Raw genomic sequence first — 20,546 nt, forward strand, 5'->3', positions numbered from 1 at the left:
AGAAAAGCACAGTTAGGGTATTTTGCAGTGTAGTGTGTTAGAACAGCGCAGTTAGGGTATTTTGCAGTGTAGTGTGTCAGAATAGCACAGTTAGGGTATTTTGCAGTGCAGTGTGTCAGAACAGCACAGTTAGGGTATTTTGCAGTGTAGTGTGTAGAACAGCAGTTAGGGTATTTAGCAGTGTAGTGTGTCAGAACACCACAGTTAGGGCATTTTGCAGTGTAGTGTGTCCGAACACCACAGTTATTAGGGTATTTTCAGTGTAGTGTGTCATAACAGCACAGTTAGGGTATATTGCATTGTAGTGTGTCAGAACAGCACAGTTAGGGTATTTTGCAGTGTAGTGTGTCAGAACAGTACAGTTAGGGTATTTTGCAGTGCAATGTGGGAAGAGCAGAATAGATCTAGGCTGCCCATAGTAGAGATGACATTGAGGGTTTGTAGAACGAATGGCCAGGGTATTTTGCAGTGTAGTGTGTCAGAACAGCACAGTTAGGGTATTTTGCAGTGTAGTGTGTCAGAACAGCGCAGGTAAGGTATTTTGCAGTGTAGTGTGTAGAACAGCACAGGTAGAGTATTTTACAGTGTAGTGTGTAGAACAGCACAGGTAGGGTATTTTGCAGTGTAGTGTGTAGAACAGCACAGGTAGGGTATTTTGCAGTGTAGTGTGTCAGAACAGCGCAGTTAGGGTATTTTGCAGTGTAGTGTGTCAGAACAGCACAGTTAGGGTGTTTTGCAGTATAGTGTGTCAGAACAGCATAGTTAGGGTATTTTGCAGTATAGTGTGTAGAACAGCACAGGTAGGTTATTTTACAGTATAGTGTGTACAACAGCACAGGTAGGGTATTTTGCAGTATAGTGTGTGAGAAAAGCACAGTGAGGGTATTTTGCAGTATAGTGTGTGAGAAAAGCACAGTGAGGGTATTTTGCAGTGTAGTGTGTAGAACAGCACAGTTAGGGTATTTTGCAGTATAGTGTGTAGAACAGCACAGGTAGGGTATTTTGCAGTGTAGTGTGTCAAAACAGCACAGTTAGGGTATTTTGCAGTGTAGTGTGTCAGAACAGCGCAGTTAGGGTATTTTGCAGTGTAGTGTGTAGAACAGCGCAGGTAGGGTATTATGCAGTGTAGTGTGTAGAACAGCACAGTTAGGGTATTTTGCAGTGTAGTGTGTCAGAACAGCGCATTTAGGGTATTTTGCAGTGTAGAGTGTAGAACAGCACAGTTAGGGTGTTTTGCAGTATAGTGTGTAGAACAGCACAGTTAGGGTGTTTTGCATTGTAGTGTGTCAGAACAGCTTAGTTAGGGTATTTTGTAGTGTGTTAGAACAGCACAGTTAGGGTGTTTTGCAGTGTAGTGTGTCAGAACAGCGCAGTTAGGGTATTTTGCAGTGTAGTGTGTAGAACAGCACAATTAGGGTATTTTGTAGTGTGTTAGAACAGTACAGTTAGGGTGTTTTGCAGTGTAGTGTGTTAGAACAGCGCAGTTAGGGTATTTTGCAGTGTAGTGTGTAGAACAGCACAGTTAGGGTATTTTGCAGTATAGTGTGTGAGAACAGCACAGTTAGGGTATTTTGCAGTGTAGTGTGTAGAACAGCACAGTTAGGGTATTTTGTAGTGTGTTAGAACAGCACAGTTAGGGTGTTTTGCAGTGTAGTGTGTCAGAACAGCACAGTTAGGGTATTTTGCATTGTAGTGTGTCAGAACAGCACAGTTAGGGTATTTTGCAGTGTAGTGTGTCAGAACAGTACAGTTAGGGTATTTTGCAGTGCAATGTGGGAGGAGCAGAATAGATCTAGACCACCCATAGTAGAGATGACATTGAGGGGTTGTAGAACGAACGGCCAAGGTATTTTGCAGTGTAGTGTGTCAGAACAGTGCAGGTAAGGTATTTTGAAGTGTAGTGTATAGAACAGCGCAGGTAGGGTATTTTGCAGTGTAGTGTGTAGAACAGCACAGTTAGGGTATTTTGCAGTGTAGTGTGTCAGAACACCGCAGTTAGGGTATTTTGCAGTGTAGTGTGTCAGAACAGCGCAGTTAGGGTATTTTGCAGTGTAGTGTGTAGAACAGCACAGTTAGGGTGTTTTGCAGTATAGTGTGTAGAACAGCACAGTTATGGTATTTTGCAGTATAGTGTGTAGAACAGCACAGGTAGGGTATTTTGCAGTGTAGTGTGTAGAACAGCACAGGTAGGGTATTTTGCAGTGTAGTGTGTCAGAACAGCACAGTTAGGGTATTTTGCAGTGTAGTGTGTCAGAACAGCACAGCTAGGGTATTTTGCAGTGTAGTATGTAGAACAGCACAGTTAGGGTATTTTGCAGTGTAGTGTGTCAAAACAGCACAGTTAGGGTATTTTGCAGTGTAGTGTGTCAGAACAGCGCAGTTAGGGTATTTTGCAGTGTAGTGTGTAGAACAGCGCAGGTAGGGTATTATGCAGTGTAGTGTGTAGAACAGCACAGTTAGGGTATTGTGTAGTGTAGTGTGTCAGAACAGTGCAGTTAGGGTATTTTGCAGTGTAGTGTGTCAGAACAGCGCATTTAGGGTATTTTGCAGTGTAGAGTGTAGAACAGCACAGTTAGGGTGTTTTGCAGTATAGTGTGTAGAACAGCACAGTTAGGGTGTTTTGCATTGTAGTGTGTCAGAACAGCTTAGTTAGGGTATTTTGTAGTGTGTTAGAACAGCACAGTTAGGGTGTTTTGCAGTGTAGTGTGTCAGAACAGCGCAGTTAGGGTATTTTGCAGTGTAGTGTGTAGAACAGTACAATTAGGGTATTTTGTAGTGTGTTAGAACAGTACAGTTAGGGTGTTTTGCAGTGTAGTGTGTTAGAACAGCGCAGTTAGGGTATTTTGCAGTGTAGTGTGTAGAACAGCACAGTTAGGGTATTTTGCAGTATAGTGTGTGAGAACAGCACAGTTAGGGTATTTTGCAGTGTAGTGTGTAGAACAGCACAGTTAGGGTATTTTGTAGTGTGTTAGAACAGCACAGTTAGGGTGTTTTGCAGTGTAGTGTGTCAGAACAGCACAGTTAGGGTATTTTGCATTGTAGTGTGTCAGAACAGCACAGTTAGGGTATTTTGCAGTGTAGTGTGTCAGAACAGTACAGTTAGGGTATTTTGCAGTGCAATGTGGGAGGAGCAGAATAGATCTAGACCACCCATAGTAGAGATGACATTGAGGGGTTGTAGAACGAACGGCCAAGGTATTTTGCAGTGTAGTGTGTCAGAACAGCGCAGGTAAGGTATTTTGAAGTGTAGTGTATAGAACAGCGCAGGTAGGGTATTTTGCAGTGTAGTGTGTAGAACAGCACAGTTAGGGTATTTTGCAGTGTAGTGTGTCAGAACACCGCAGTTAGGGTATTTTGCAGTGTAGTGTGTCAGAACAGCGCAGTTAGGGTATTTTGCAGTGTAGTGTGTAGAACAGCACAGTTAGGGTGTTTTGCAGTATAGTGTGTAGAACAGCACAGTTATGGTATTTTGCAGTATAGTGTGTAGAACAGCACAGGTAGGGTATTTTGCAGTGTAGTGTGTAGAACAGCACAGGTAGGGTATTTTGCAGTGTAGTGTGTCAGAACAGCACAGTTAGGGTATTTTGCAGTGTAGTGTGTCAGAACAGCACAGCTAGGGTATTTTGCAGTGTAGTATGTAGAACAGCACAGTTAGGGTATTTTGCAGTGTAGTGTGTCAGAACAGCACAGGTAGGGTATTTTTCAGTGTAGTGTGTCAGAAAAGCACAGTTAGGGTATTTTGCAGTGTAGTGTGTTAGAACAGCGCAGTTAGGGTATTTTGCAGTGTAGTGTGTCAGAAAAGCACAGGTAGGGTATATTGCAGTGTAGCGTGTAGAACAGCACAGTTAGGGTATTTTGCAGTGTAGTGTGTCAGAACAGCGCACATAGGGTATTTTGCAGTGTAGTTTGTCAGAACAGCACAGTTATGATATTTTGCAGTGTAGTGGGTCAGAACAGCACAGTTAGGGTATTTTACAGTGTAGTGTGTCAGAACAGCACAGTTAGGGTATTTTGCAGTGCAGCGTGTAGAACAGCACAGTTAGGGAATGTTGCAGTGTAGTGTATCATAACTTCACTGTTAGGGTATTTTGCAGTGTAGTGTGTAGAACAGCACAGTTAGGGTATTTTGCAGTACAGTGTGTAGAACAGCACAGTTTGGGTATTTTGCAGTGTAGTGTGTCAGAATAGCACAGTTAGGGTATTTTGCAGTGCAGTGTGTCAGAACAGCACAGTTAGGGTATTTTGCAGTGTAGTGTGTAGAATAGCAGTTAGGGTATTTAGCAGTGTAGCGTGTCAGAACACCACAGTTAGGGCATTTTGCAGTGTAGTGTGTCCGAACACCACAGTTATTAGGGTATTTTCAGTGTAGTGTGTCATAACAGCACAGTTAGGGTATATTGCATTGTAGTGTGTCAGAACAGCACAGTTAGGGTATTTTGCAGTGTAGTGTGTCAGAACAGTACAGTTAGGGTATTTTGCAGTGCAATGTGGGAAGAGCAGAATAGATCTAGGCTGCCCATAGTAGAGATGACATTGAGGGTTTGTAGAACGAATGGCCAGGGTATTTTGCAGTGTAGTGTGTCAGAACAGCATAGTTAGGGTATTTTGCAGTGTAGTGTGTCAGAACAGCGCAGGTAAGGTATTTTGCAGTGTAGTGTGTAGAACAGCACAGGTAGGGTATTTTACAGTGTAGTGTGTAGAACAGCACAGGTAGGGTATTTTGCAGTGTAGTGTGTAGAACAGCACAGGTAGGGTATTTTGCAGTGTAGTGTGTCAGAACAGCGCAGTTAGGGTATTTTGCAGTGTAGTGTGTCAGAACAGCACAGTTAGGGTGTTTTGCAGTATAGTGTGTCAGAACAGCATAGTTAGGGTATTTTGCAGTATAGTGTGTAGAACAGCACAGGTAGGGTATTTTGCAGTATAGTGTGTAGAACAGCACAGGTAGGGTATTTTGCAGTATAGTGTGTGAGAAAAGCACAGTGAGGGTATTTTGCAGTATAGTGTGTGAGAAAAGCACAGTGAGGGTATTTTGCAGTGTAGTGTGTAGAACAGCACAGTTAGGGTATTTTGCAGTATAGTGTGTAGAACAGCACAGGTAGGGTATTTTGCAGTGTAGTGTGTCAGAACAGCACAGGTAGGATATTTTTCAGTGTAGTGTGTCAGAACAGCACAGTTAGGGTATTTTGCAGTGTAGTGTGTCAGAACAGCACAGGTAGGGTATTTTGCAGTGTAGTGTGTAGAACAGCACATTTATTGTATTTTGCAGTGTAGTGTGTCAGAACAGCGCACTTAGGGTATTTTGCAGTGTAGTGTGTCAGAAAAGCACAGTTAGGGTATTTCGCAGTGTAGTGTGTTAGAACAGCGCAGTTAGGGTGTTTTGCAGTGTAGTGTGTCAGAACAGCACAGTTAGGGTATTTTGCATTGTAGTGTGTCAGAACAGCACAGTTAGGGTATTTTGCAGTGTAGTGTGTCAGAACAGTACAGTTAGGGTATTTTGCAGTGCAATGTGGGAGGAGCAGAATAGATCTAGACCACCCATAGTAGAGATGACATTGAGGGGTTGTAGAACGAACGGCCAAGGTATTTTGCAGTGTAGTATGTCAGAACAGCGCAGGTAAGGTATTTTGAAGTGTAGTGTATAGAACAGCGCAGGTAGGGTATTTTGCAGTGTAGTGTGTAGAACAGCACAGTTAGGGTATTTTGCAGTGTAGTGTGTCAGAACAGCGCAGTTAGGGTATTTTGCAGTGTAGTGTGTCAGAACAGCGCAGTTAGGGTATTTTGCAGTGTAGTGTGTAGAACAGCACAGTTAGGGTGTTTTGCAGTATAGTGTGTAGAACAGCACAGTTATGGTATTTTGCAGTATAGTGTGTAGAACAGCACAGGTAGGGTATTTTGCAGTGTAGTGTGTAGAACAGCACAGGTAGGGTATTTTGCAGTGTAGTGTGTCAGAACAGCACAGTTAGGGTATTTTGCAGTGTAGTGTGTCAGAACAGCACAGCTAGGGTATTTTGCAGTGTAGTATGTAGAACAGCACAGTTAGGGTATTTTGCAGTGTAGTGTGTCAGAACAGCACAGGTAGGGTATTTTTCAGTGTAGTGTGTCAGAAAAGCACAGTTAGGGTATTTTGCAGTGTAGTGTGTTAGAACAGCGCAGTTAGGGTATTTTGCAGTGTAGTGTGTCAGAAAAGCACAGTTATGGTATTTTGCAGTGTAGTGTGTTAGAACAGCACAGTTAGGGTATTTTGTAGTGTATCAGAACAGCGCAGTTAGGGTATTTTGCAGTGTAGTGTGTCAGAACAGCACAGGTAGGGTATATTGCAGTGTAGCGTGTAGAACAGCACAGTTAGGGTATTTTGCAGTGTAGTGTGTCAGAACAGCGCACATAGGGTATTTTGCAGTGTAGTTTGTCAGAACAGCACAGTTATGATATTTTGCAGTGTAGTGGGTCAGAACAGCACAGTTAGGGTATTTTACAGTGTAGTGTGTCAGAACAGCACAGTTAGTGTATTTTGCAGTGCAGCGTGTAGAACAGCACAGTTAGGGAATGTTGCAGTGTAGTGTATCATAACTTCACTGTTAGGGTATTTTGCAGTGTAGTGTGTAGAACAGCACAGTTAGGGTATTTTGCAGTACAGTGTGTAGAACAGCACAGTTAGGGTATTTTGCAGTGTAGTGTGTCAGAATAGCACAGTTAGGGTATTTTGCAGTGCAGTGTGTCAGAACAGCACAGTTAGGGTATTTTGCAGTGTAGTGTGTAGAATAGCAGTTAGGGTATTTAGCAGTGTAGCGTGTCAGAACACCACAGTTAGGGCATTTTGCAGTGTAGTGTGTCCGAACACCACAGTTATTAGGGTATTTTCAGTGTAGTGTGTCATAACAGCACAGTTAGGGTATATTGCATTGTAGTGTGTCAGAACAGCACAGTTAGGGTATTTTGCAGTGTAGTGTGTCAGAACAGTACAGTTAGGGTATTTTGCAGTGCAATGTGGGAAGAGCAGAATAGTTCTAGGCTGCCCATAGTAGAGATGACATTGAGGGTTTGTAGAACGAATGGCCAGGGTATTTTGCAGTGTAGTGTGTCAGAACAGCACAGTTAGGGTATTTTGCAGTGTAGTGTGTCAGAACAGCGCAGGTAAGGTATTTTGCAGTGTAGTGTGTAGAACAGCACAGGTAGGGTATTTTACAGTGTAGTGTGTAGAACAGCACAGGTAGGGTATTTTGCAGTGTAGTGTGTAGAACAGCACAGGTAGGGTATTTTGCAGTGTAGTGTGTCAGAACAGCGCAGTTAGGGTATTTTGCAGTGTAGTGTGTCAGAACAGCACAGTTAGGGTGTTTTGCAGTATAGTGTGTCAGAACAGCATAGTTAGGGTATTTTGCAGTATAGTGTGTAGAACAGCACAGGTAGGGTATTTTGCAGTATAGTGTGTAGAACAGCACAGGTAGGGTATTTTGCAGTATAGTGTGTGAGAAAAGCACAGTGAGGGAATTTTGCAGTATAGTGTGTGAGAAAAGCACAGTGAGGGTATTTTGCAGTGTAGTGTGTAGAACAGCACAGTTAGGGTATTTTGCAGTATAGTGTGTAGAACAGCACAGGTAGGGTATTTTGCAGTGTAGTGTGTCAGAACAGCACAGGTAGGATATTTTTCAGTGTAGTGTGTCAGAACAGCACAGTTAGGGTATTTTGCAGTGTAGTGTGTCAGAACAGCACAGGTAGGGTATTTTGCAGTGTAGTGTGTAGAACAGCACAGTTATCGTATTTTGCAGTGTAGTGTGTCAGAACAGCGCACTTAGGGTATTTTGCAGTGTAGTGTGTCAGAAAAGCACAGTTAGGGTATTTCGCAGTGTAGTGTGTTAGAACAGCGCAGTTAGGGTATTTTGCCGTGTAGTGTGTAGAACAGCACAGTTAGGGTATTTTGCAGTGTAGTGTGTAGAACAGCAAAGTTAGGGTATTTTGCAGTGTAGTGTGTCAGAACAGCACAGTTAGCGTGTTTTGCAGTATAGTGTGTCAGAACAGCACAGTTAGGGTATTTTGTAGTATAGTGTGTAGAACAGCACAGGTAGGGTATTTTGCAGTATAGTGTGTGAGAACAGCACAGTTAGGGTATTTTGCAGTGTAGTGTGTAGAACAGCACAGTTAGGGTATTTTGCAGTATAGTGTGTAGAACAGCACAGGTAGGGTATTTTGCAGTGTATTGTGTAGAGCAGCACAGGTAGGGTATTTTGCAGTGTAGTGTGTAGAACAGCACAGTTATCGTATTTTGCAGTGTAGTGTGTCAGAACAGCGCACTTAGGGTATTTTGCAGTGTAGTGTGTCAGAAAAGCACAGTTAGGGTATTTCGCAGTGTAGTGTGTTAGAACAGCGCAGTTAGGGTATTTTGCCGTGTAGTGTGTAGAACAGCACAGTTAGGGTATCTTGCAGTGTAGTGTGTAGAACAGCAAAGTTAGGGTATTTTGCAGTGTAGTGTGTCAGAACAGCACAGTTAGGGTGTTTTGCAGTATAGTGTGTCAGAACAGCACAGTTAGGGTATTTTGTAGTATAGTGTGTAGAACAGCACAGGTAGGGTATTTTACAGTATAGTCTGTGAGAACAGCACAGTTAGGGTATTTTGCAGTGTAGTGTGTAAAACAGCACAGTTAGGGTATTTTGCAGTATAGTGTGTAGAACAGCACAGGTAGGGTATTTTGCAGTGTATTGTGTAGAGCAGCACAGGTAGGGTATTTTGCAGTGTAGTGTGTCAGAACAGCACAGGTAGGGTATTTTGCAGTTTAGTGCGTAGAACAGCACAGGTAGGGTATTTTGCAGTGTAGTGTGTCAGAACAGCACAGGTAGGGTATTTTGCAGTGTAGTGTGTAGAACAGCACAGTTAGGGTATTTTGCAGTGTAGTGAGTCAGAACAGCGCACTTAGGGTATTTTGCAGTGTAGTGTGTCAGAAAAGCACAGTTAGGGTATTTCGCAGTGTAGTGTGTCCGAACACCACAGTTATTAGGGTATTTTCATTGTAGTGTGTCATAACAGCACAGTTAGGGTATATTGCATTGTAGTGTGTCAGAACAGCACAGTTAGGGTATTTTGCAGTGTAGTGTGTCAGAACAGTACAGTTATGGTATTTTGCAGTGCAATGTGGGAAGAGCAGAATAGATCTAGGCTGCCCATAGTAGAGATGACATTGAGGGTTTGTAGAACGAACGTCCAGGGTATTTTGCAGTGTAGTGTGTCAGAACAGCACAGTTAGGGTATTTTGCAGTGTAGTGTGTAGAACAGCACAGGTAGGGTATTTTACAGTGTAGTGTGTAGAACAGCACAGGTAGGGTATTTTGCAGTGTAGTGTGTAGAACAGCACAGGTAGGGTATTTTGCAGTGTAGTGTGTCAGAAAAGCGCAGTTAGGGTATTTTGCAGTGTAGTGTGTCAGAACAGCACAGTTAGGGTGTTTTGCAGTATAATGTGTCAGAACAGCACAGTTAGGGTATTTTGCAGTATAGTGTGTAGAACAGCACAGGTAGGGTATTTTGCAGTATAGTGTGTAGAACAGCACAGGTAGGGTATTTTGGAGTATAGTGTGTGAGAAAAGCACAGTGAGGGTATTTTGCAGTATAGTGTGTGAGAAAAGCACAGTGAGGGTATTTTGCAGTGTAGTGTGTAGAACACCACAGTTAGGGTATTTTGCAGTATAGTGTGTAGAACAGCACAGGTAGGGTATTTTGCAGTGTAGTGTGTCAAAACAGCACAGTTAGGGTATTTTGCAGTGTAGTGTGTCAGAACAGCGCAGTTAGGGTATTTTGCAGTGTAGTGTGTAGAACAGCGCAGGTAGGGTATTATGCAGTGTAGTGTGTAGAACAGCACAGTTAGGGTATTGTGTAGTGTAGTGTGTCAGAACAGTGCAGTTAGGGTATTTTGCAGTGTAGTGTGTCAGAACAGCGCATTTAGGGTATTTTGCAGTGTAGAGTGTAGAACAGCACAGTTAGGGTGTTTTGCAGTATAGTGTGTAGAACAGCACAGTTAGGGTGTTTTGCATTGTAGTGTGTCAGAACAGCACAGTTAGGGTATTTTGTAGTGTGTTAGAACAGCACAGTTAGGGTGTTTTGCAGTGTAGTGTGTCAGAACAGCGCAGTTAGGGTATTTTGCAGTGTAGTGTGTAGAACAGCACAATTAGGGTATTTTGTAGTGTGTTAGAACAGTACAGTAAGGGTGTTTTGCAGTGTAGTGTGTTAGAACAGCGCAGTTAGGGTATTTTGCAGTGTAGTGTGTAGAACAGCACAGTTAGGGTATTTTGCAGTATAGTGTGTGAGAACAGCACAGTTAGGGTATTTTGCAGTGTAGTGTGTAGAACAGCACAGTTAGGGTATTTTGTAGTGTGTTAGAACAGCACAGTTAGGGTGTTTTGCAGTGTAGTGTGTCAGAACAGCACAGTTAGGGTATTTTGCATTGTAGTTTGTCAGAACAGCACAGTTAGGGTATTTTGCAGTGTAGTGTGTCAGAACAGTACAGTTAGGGTATTTTGCAGTGCAATGTGGGAGGAGCAGAATAGATCTAGACCACCCATAGTAGAGATGACATTGAGGGGTTGTAGAACGAACGGCCAAGGTATTTTGCAGTGTAGTGTGTCAGAAAAGCACAGTTAGGGTATTTTGCAGTGTAGTGTGTCAGAACAGCGCAGGTAAGGTATTTTGAAGTGTAGTGTATAGAACAGCGCAGGTAGGGTATTTTGCAGTGTAGTGTGTAGAACAGCACAGTTAGGGTATTTTGCAGTGTAGTGTGTCAGAACAGCGCAGTTAGGGTATTTTGCAGTGTAGTGTGTCAGAACAGCGCAGTTAGGGTATTTTGCAGTGTAGTGTGTAGAACAGCACAGTTAGGGTGTTTTGCAGTATAGTGTGTAGAACAGCACAGTTATGGTATTTTGCAGTATAGTGTGTAGAACAGCACAGGTAGGGTATTTTGCAGTGTAGTGTGTAGAACAGCACAGGTAGGGTATTTTGCAGTGTAGTGTGTCAGAACAGCACAGTTAGGGTATTTTGCAGTGTAGTGTGTCAGAACAGCACAGCTAGGGTATTTTGCAGTGTAGTATGTAGAACAGCACAGTTAGGGTATTTTGCAGTGTAGTGTGTCAGAACAGCACAGGTAGGGTATTTTTCAGTGTAGTGTGTCAGAAAAGCACAGTTAGGGTATTTTGCAGTGTAGTGTGTTAGAACAGCGCAGTTAGGGTATTTTGCAGTGTAGTGTGTCAGAAAAGCACAGTTATGGTATTTTGCAGTGTAGTGTGTTAGAACAGCACAGTTTGGTATTTTGTAGTGTATCAGAACAGCGCAGTTAGGGTATTTTGCAGTGTAGTGTGTCAGAACAGCACAGGTAGGGTATATTGCAGTGTAGCGTGTCAGAACAGCGCACATAGGGTATTTTGCAGTGTAGTTTGTCAGAACAGCACAGTTATGATATTTTGCAGTGTAGTGGGTCAGAACAGCACAGTTAGGGTATTTTACAGTGTAGTGTGTCAGAACAGCACAGTTAGGGTATTTTGCAGTGCAGCGTGTAGAACAGCACAGTTAGGGAATGTTGCAGTGTAGTGTATCATAACTGCACTGTTAGGGTATTTTGCAGTGTAGTGTGTAGAACAGCACAGTTAGGGTATTTTGCAGTACAGTGTGTAGAACAGCACAGTTAGGGTATTTTGCAGTGTAGTGTGTCAGAATAGCACAGTTAGGGTATTTTGCAGTGCAGTGTGTCAGAACAGCACAGTTAGGGTATTTTGCAGTGTAGTGTGTAGAACAGCATTTAGGGTATTTAGGAGTGTAGCGTGTCAGAACACCACAGTTAGGGCATTTTGCAGTGTAGTGTGTCCGAACACCACAGTTATTAGGGTATTTTCAGTGTAGTGTGTCAGAACAGTACAGTTAGGGTATATTGCATTGTAGTGTGTCAGAACAGCACAGTTAGGGTATTTTGCAGTGTAGTGTGTCAGAACAGTACAGTTAGGGTATTTTGCAGTGCAATGTGGGATGAGCAGAATAGATCTAGGCTGCCCATAGTAGAGATGACATTGAGGGTTTGTAGAACGAATGGCCAGGGTATTTTGCAGTGTAGTGTGTCAGAACAGCACAGTTAGGGTATTTTGCAGTGTAGTGTGTCAGAACAGCGCAGGTAAGGTATTTTGCAGTGTAGTGTGTAGAACAGCACAGGTAGGGTATTTTACAGTGTAGTGTGTAGAACAGCACAGGTAGGGTATTTTGCAGTGTAGTGTGTAGAACAGCACAGGTAGGGTATTTTGCAGTGTAGTGTGTCAGAACAGCGCAGTTAGGGTATTTTGCAGTGTAGTGTGTCAGAACAGCACAGTTAGGGTGTTTTGCAGTATAGTGTGTCAGAACAGCATAGTTAGGGTATTTTGCAGTATAGTGTGTAGAACAGCACAGGTAGGGTATTTTGCAGTATAGTGTGTAGAACAGCACAGGTAGGGTATTTTGCAGTATAGTGTGTGAGAAAAGCACAGTGAGGGTATTTTGCAGTATAGTGTGTGAGAAAAGCACAGTGAGGGTATTTTGCAGTGTAGTGTGTAGAACAGCACAGTTAGGGTATTTTGCAGTATAGTGTGTAGAACAGCACAGGTAGGGTATTTTGCAGTGTAGTGTGTAGAACAGCACAGGTAGGATATTTTTCAGTGTAGTGTGTCAGAACAGCACAGTTAGGGTATTTTGCAGTGTAGTGTGTCAGAACAGCACAGGTAGGGTATTTTGCAGTGTAGTGTGTAGAACAGCACAGTTATCGTATTTTGCAGTGTAGTGTGTCAGAACAGCGCACTTAGGGTATTTTGCAGTGTAGTGTGTCAGAAAAGCAAAGTTAGGGTATTTCGCAGTGTAGTGTGTTAGAACAGCGCGGTTAGGGTATTTTGCAGTGTAGTGTGTAGAACAGCACAATTAGGGTATTTTGCAGTGTAGTGTGTAGAACAGCAAAGTTAGGGTATTTTGCAGTGTAGTGTGTCAGAACAGCACAGTTAGGGTATTTTGCAGTATAGTGTGTCAGAACAGCACAGTTAGGGTATTTTGTAGTATAGTGTGTAGAACAGCACAGGTAGGGTATTTTGCAGTATAGTGTGTAGAACAGCACAGGTAGGGTATTTTGCAGTGTAGTGTGTAGAACAGCACAGGTAGGGTATTTTGCAGTATAGTGTGTAGAACAGCACAGGTAGGGTATTTTGCAGTGTATTGTGTAGAGCAGCACAGGTAGGGTATTTTGCAGTGTAGTGTGTCAGAACAGCACAGGTAGAGTATTTTGCTGTTTAGTGTGTAGAACAGCACAGGTAGGGTATTTTGCAGTGTAGTGTGTCAGAACAGCACAGGTAGGGTATTTTGCAGTGTAGTGTGTAGAACAGCACAGTTAGGGTATTTTGCAGTGTAGTGAGTCAGAACAGCGCACTTAGGGTATTTCGCAGTGTAGTGTGTCCGAACACCACAGTTATTAGGGTATTTTCATTGTAGTGTGTCATAACAGCACAGTTAGGGTATATTGCATTGTAGTGTGTCAGAACAGCACAGTTAGGGTATTTTGCAGTGTAGTGTGTCAGAACAGTACAGTTAGGGTATTTTGCAGTGCAATGTGGGAAGAGCAGAATAGATCTAGGCTGCCCATAGTAGAGATGACATTGAGGGTTTGTAGAACGAACGGCCAGGGTATTTTGCAGTGTAGTGTGTCAGAACAGCACAGTTAGGGTATTTTGCAGTGTAGTGTGTAGAACAGCACAGGTAGGGTATTTTACAGTGTAGTGTGTAGAACAGCACAGGTAGGGTATTTTGCAGTGTAGTGTGTAGAACAGCACAGGTAGGGTATTTTGCAGTGTAGTGTGTCAGAAAAGCGCAGTTAGGGTATTTTGCAGTGTAGTGTGTCAGAACAGCACAGTTAGGGTGTTTTGCAGTATAATGTGTCAGAACAGCACAGTTAGGGTATTTTGCAGTATAGTGTGTAGAACAGCACAGGTAGGGTATTTTGCAGTATAGTGTGTAGAACAGCACAGGTAGGGTATTTTGCAGTATAGTGTGTGAGAAAAGCACAGTGAGGGTATTTTGCAGTATATTGTGTGAGAAAAGCACAGTGAGGGTATTTTGCAGTATAGTGTGTAGAACAGCACAGTTAGGGTATTTTGCAGTATAGTGTGTAGAACAGCACAGGTAGGGTATTTTGCAGTGTAGTGTGTAGAACAGCACAGGTAGGGTATTTTGCAGTGTAGTGTGTCAGAACACCACAGTTAGGGTATTTTGCAGTGTAGTGTGTCAGAACAGCACAGGTAGGGTATTTTGCAGTGTAGTGTGTAGAACAGCACAGTTATCGTATTTTGCAGTGTAGTGTGTCAGAACAGCGCACTTAGGGTATTTTGCAGTGTAGTGTGTCAGAAAAGCACAGTTAGGGTATTTCGCAGTGTAGTGTGTTAGAACAGCGCAGTTAGGGTATTTCGCAGTGTAGTGTGTAGAACAGCACAGGTAGGGTATTTTGCAGTGTAGTGTGTAGAACAGCACAGGTAGGGTATTTTGCAGTGTAGTGTGTCAGAAAAGCGCAGTTAGGGTATTTTGCAGTGTAGTGTGTCAGAACAGCACAGTTAGGGTGTTTTGCAGTATAATGTGTCAGAACAGCACAGTTAGGGTATTTTGCAGTATAGTGTGTAGAACAGCACAGGTAGGGTATTTTGCAGTATAGTGTGTGAGAAAAGCACAGTGAGGGTATTTTGCAGTATAGTGTGTGAGAAAAGCACAGTGAGGGTATTTTGCAGTGTAGTGTGTAGAACAGCACAGTTAGGGTATTTTGCAGTATAGTGTGTAGAACAGCACAGGTAGGGTATTTTGCAGTGTAGTGTGTAGAACAGCACAGTTAGGGTATTTTGCAGTGTAGTGTGTCAGAACACCACAGTTAGGGTATTTTGCAGTGTAGTGTGTCAGAACAGCACAGGTAGGGTATTTTGCAGTGTAGTGTGTAGAACAGCACAGTTATCGTATTTTGCAGTGTAGTGTGTCAGAACAGCGCACTTAGGGTATTTTGCAGTGTAGTGTGTCAGAAAAGCACAGTTAGGGTATTTCGCAGTGTAGTGTGTTAGAACAGCGCAGTTAGGGTATTTCGCAGTGTAGTGTGTAGAACAGCACAGTTAGGGTATTTTGCAGTGTAGTGTGTAGAACAGCAAAGTTAGGGTATTTTGCAGTGTAGTGTGTCAGAACAGCACAGTTAGGGTGTTTTGCAGTATAGTGTGTCAGAACAGCACAGTTAGGGTATTTTGCAGTATAGTGTGTAGAACAGCACAGGTAGGGTATTTTGCAGTATAGTGTGTAGAACAGCACAGGTATCGTATTTTGCAGTGTAGTGTGTTCGAACAGCGCACTTAGGGTATTTTGCAGTGTAGTGTGTCAGAAAAGCACAGTTAGGGTATTTCGCAGTATAGTGTGTTAGAACAGCGCAGTTAGGGTATTTCGCAGTGTAGTGTGTAGAACAGCACAGTTAGGGTATTTTGCAGTGTAGTGTGTAGAACAGCAAAGTTAGGGTATTTTGCAGTGTAGTGTGTCAGAACAGCACAGTTAGGGTGTTTTGCAGTATAGTGTGTCAGAACAGCACAGTTAGGGTATTTTGCAGTATAGTGTGTAGAACAGCACAGGTAGGGTATTTTGCAGTATAGTGTGTAGAACAGCACAGGTAGGGTATTTTGCAGTATAGTGTGTGAGAACAGCACAGTTAGGGTATTTTGTAGTGTAGTGTGTAGAACAGCACAGTTAGGGTATTTTGCAGTATAGTGTGTAGAACAGCAAAGGTAGGGTATTTTGCAGTGTATTGTGTAGAGCAGTACAGGTAGGGTATTTTGCAGTGTAGTGTGTCAGAACAGCACAGGTAGGGTATTTTGCAGTGTAGTGTGTCAGAACAGCACAGTTAGGGTATTTTTCAGTGTAGTGTGTAGAACAGCACAGTTAGGGTATTTTGCAGTGTAGTGAGTCAGAACAGCGCACTTAGGGTATTTTGCAGTGTAGTGTGTCAGAAAAGCACAGTTAGGGTATTTCGCAGTGTAGTGTTTTAGAACAGCCCAGTTAGGGTATTTTGCAGTGCAGTGTGTAGAACAGCAAAGTTAGGTTATTTTGCAGTGTAGTGTGTCAGAACAGCACAGTTAGGGTATTTTGTAGTGTGTCAGAACAGCACAGTTAGGGTATTTTGCAGTGTAGTGTGTAGAACAGCAAAGTTAGGGTATTTTGCAGTATAGTGTGTGAGAACAGCACAGTTGGGGTATTTTGCAGTGTAGTGTGTAGAACAGCACAGTTAGGGTATTTTGCAGTGTAGTGTGTAGAACAGCGCACTTAGGGTATTTTGCAATGTAGTGTGTCAGAACAGCACAGGTAGGGTATTTTGCAGTTAGTGTGTAGAACAGCACAGTTATGGTATTTTGCTTGCAGGGTAGTGTGTCAGAACAGCGCACTTAGGGTATTTTGCAGTGTAGTGTGTCAGAACAGCACAGTTAGGGTATTTTTAGTGTAGTGTGTCAGAACAGCACAGGTAGGGTATTTTGCAGTGTAGTGTGTAGAACAGCACAGTTATGGTATTTTGCAGTGTAGTGTGTCAGAACAGCGCACTTAAGGTATTTTGCAGTGTAGTGTGTCAGAACAGCGCACTTAGGGTATTTTGCAGTGTAGTGTGTCAGAACAGCACAGTTAGGGTATTTTGCAGTGTAGTGTGTCAGAACAGCGCACTTCGGGTATTTTGCAGTGTAGTGTGTCAGAACAGCACAGGTAGGGTATTTTGCAGTGTAGTTTGTCAGAACAGCACAGGTAGGGTATTTTGCAGTGTAGTGTGTCAGAACAGCACAGTTAGGGTATTTTGCAGTGTAGTGTGTCAGAACAGCACATTTAGGGCATTTTGCAGTGTAGTGTGTCAGAACAGCGCAGTTAGGGTATTTTGCATTGTAGTGTGTCAGAGCAGCACAGTTAGGGTATTTTGCATTGTAGTGTGTCAGAACAGTACTGGTAGGGTATTTAAATTGGGAAGATAGGCATGTGCATTATCTCAGCCTTATTCGTTAGTGAATTGATTTCCAAAAAAGACTGTGGTCTGGGGCATTCGGCTATTTTTGGCGCCAGATATATAAGAAAAATTATAACATACAAATGTATTTATGTGCACAGATATTTATGTGTTACACTTGGGGCTAGATTTATTAACGCTGAGACGTACAGGGGAGCGTATACATGCCCCTGTACGCCACAGCTCGCCGGGGCAAAATTACCCGCAGGTATTCGCCATTGCACACAAGCGCAATTTTGCACTTGCATGCAATCCCGCCCCCTGCCCGCGCACAGCTAATCACGGGCAGGAGCTGTCAATCTCCTCGGTCGCACTCGACCGAGGAGATTGAATTTCGCCACAATAGAGGTGGCGTAGATGTTAGGGAAGCAGCGGTCTGGTGACCGCTGCTTGATAAATCACGGCGTGCAAGTTCTTGAGAGAACTTGCAGCCGTAGAGGCTTGATAAATCGAGCCCTTATTTTCAAATATATCTGTCTGCTCAAACAGCCATATGCTGCAGATTTCTGCCATTTTCAGGCTTCGTTTCACTAATGAATAACAAACCCTGAAATTATGCAAATAGCTAGGAGAAAGGACACAGTGGTTTGCAGTGTCTATCTATTTATTTAACTATTATGAATAACAAACCCTGAAATTATGCAAATAGCTAGGAGAAAGGACACAGTGTTTTGCACTGCAGTGTCTATCTATCTATCTATCTATCTATCTATCCATATCTTTATATTGCTCTTAAAACTAAATAGTTATTGATTATTAAATTATTGAAGAATTGAATTTAAATTATCCATCAAGGGGTTAAATAGATATCTCTTCTCACCAGAGCCTACAATACTTCCAGATTATTTCTTTCTGTAGACATACAAAGCATATTTAGGTATGATTTATTGTGTAATGCATAAGACATGGCACAGAGGTGACTTTTCATAAAACACTCGTACCCCTTGAGTGTGATTACAGTAAAGTGGCCACATTTTCAATGGCTTTGTGATTTATATCATTCATAATGGCTTATTTCTCCCTTAGGTAAAATCTGTGTTTGTGTTTTTGTGTTTATGTTTTAAACCAGTTGTTCTTTTTGTGCTGTTAGAATTTATGCATACCCATAATTCTGTAATGCCTTAAATGTTAGACATAGTGTTTAGAATTCTATCTGACAATAGAGCGTGAAAATAATCTTTATTCTGAAACTCAGCTTTGAGATATTTAGAAAAATTAAAGTTCCTTTCAATCATTGTTAAAACTTTGGTTGAAAAACGTTTGGATGTTATCAGCACAAGATGTGTGTCAACAAAAGTAATGGTATCCATAAATATTTATTAACTCCTTCACGCTGTTATGATGTTCCATGCCGTCCTTACAGCAATGTACTATGGGGATCTAGATGAACACATCTGGTGAGCCAATGACAAGAGACAAATGTGCCACCAATCACCAGCTAGCTTTCAGTGGTGTAAGATATTTCATATTCTTTTTCAGCAAAGAACACAAAGAGAACAAAGTACATTTGAAAATAGAAGTGAATGTAAAAGTGACTTAAAATGACATATGCTGAATCATGCAAGTTTAATTTTTAATTATTCCTACCCCTTTAAACACAGAAGAATCCATAGGTGCCTGTATGGTGTATAATAATAATTATTTTATATATATATATATATATATATATATATATATATATATATATATATATATATATATATATATATATATATATATATATATATATACTGTATATGAACATTATTATTAGATCCTATTTTTATTGTGTTGCCCATTTCATAAATATCTGCAGATGCTTTTTGAAAATCCATTAGTTTCACTAAAAAGAAACAAAAAAATGTAAATACACTATTTTTTGGTGGAACAAAGAAAAATTACTTTATATTGTATAGCTTAGGCATTACATGTATACAGTATAATTTTAGATTAAAGAATTCTACAGCTTTATTATAATTATCATCAAATCTACCTTATAACTATAGTCAGGGGGGAACTACCATTGTTGCAGCTGGTGCAGTGGCACCAGGGCCATTTTCTAGTTTAGCCCATAGCAGCCATTCTATACATAGGCGTGTGCAGAATGTGTACAGTTCTAATGCAGTAGAGCCTTTTATTAGTGTAGGTTGCAGGCCAATCTTATCTAGCTATCTTTCTATTTACGTAGCTATCTATCTAATGTATTTAAAAAATCTGTCTGTACCTGACTGTGTGTGTGTGTCTGTATGTCTATCTACCTATATATCTATCCATCTATCATCTATATATATACTGTCTGTCAATCTATATAGCTATATTTCTCTTGTTAAGTGTATTCAGTCCACGGGTCATCCATTACTTATGGGATATATTCCCTTCCCAACAGGAAGTTGCAAGAGGATCACCCAAGCAGAGCTGCTATATAGCTCCTCCCCTCACATGTCATATCCAGTCATTCTCTTGCAACCCTCAACATAGGAAGGTCGTGAGAGGAGTGTGGAGTTTTTATATTTAATTATTTCTTCAATCAAAAGTTTGTTATTTTTTAATGGCACCGGAGTGTGCTGTTTTTTCTCTCAGGCAGTATTTAGAAGAAGAATCTGCCTGCATTTTTCTATGATCTTAGCAGAAGTAACTAAGATCCACTGGCTGTTCTCGCACATTCTGAGGAGTGGGGTAACTTCAGAAAGGGAATAGCATGTGGGGTTTTCCTGCAAGTAAGGTATGTGCAGTAAAATATTTTTCTAAGGAATGGAATTGACTAAGAAAATACTGCTGATACCGATGTAATGTAAGTACAGCCTTAAATGCAGTAGTAGCGACTGGTATCAGGCTGATGAATGTATGTGCAGTAAAGTAATTTTCTAAGGAATGAAATTTGACTAAGAAAATGCTGTTAATACTGAAGTAATGTATGAGCCTTAACTGCAGTAGAAGCGACTGGTAGCAGGCTTATCTATAACAATACATAACTTTTAAAATTGATGTTTTTAAAACGTTTACTGGCATGTTAATCGTTTTTTGTGAGGTACATTGGTGATAAAACTTATTGGGGCATGATTTTTTCCACATGGCTGTCGTATATTTCTGCATAGAAACAGTTAACTGAGGCTTTTCCACTGTTGTAATATGAGTGGGAGGGGCCTATTTTAGCGCTTTTTTTGCGCAGTAAAAATTCAGTTACAGTCTTCCTGCTTCTTCCTCCATGATCCAGGACGTCTCTAGAGAGCTCAGGGGATTTCAAAAATCATTATCGGTACCTAAGATTTGCCTTTCTAGACAGGCATTACCAGTTTGTAGCTCTTCCCTTCGGGTTAGATACGGCCCCGAGAATATTTACAAAGGTTCTGGGCTCACTTCTGGCGGTGCTAAGACCGCGAGGCATAGCGGTGGCTCCGTACCTAGACGACATTCTGATACAAGCGTCAAGTTTTCAAATTGCCAAGTCTCACACAGAGATAGTTCTGGCATTTCTGAGGTCCATGGGTGGAAGGTGAACGTGGAAAAGAGTTCTCTATTACCACTCACAAGGGTTCCCTT

The sequence above is a fragment of the Bombina bombina genome, chromosome 2, assembly GCF_027579735.1.
Source record: "Bombina bombina isolate aBomBom1 chromosome 2, aBomBom1.pri, whole genome shotgun sequence".
NCBI classification, from domain to species: Eukaryota; Metazoa; Chordata; class Amphibia; order Anura; family Bombinatoridae; genus Bombina; species Bombina bombina.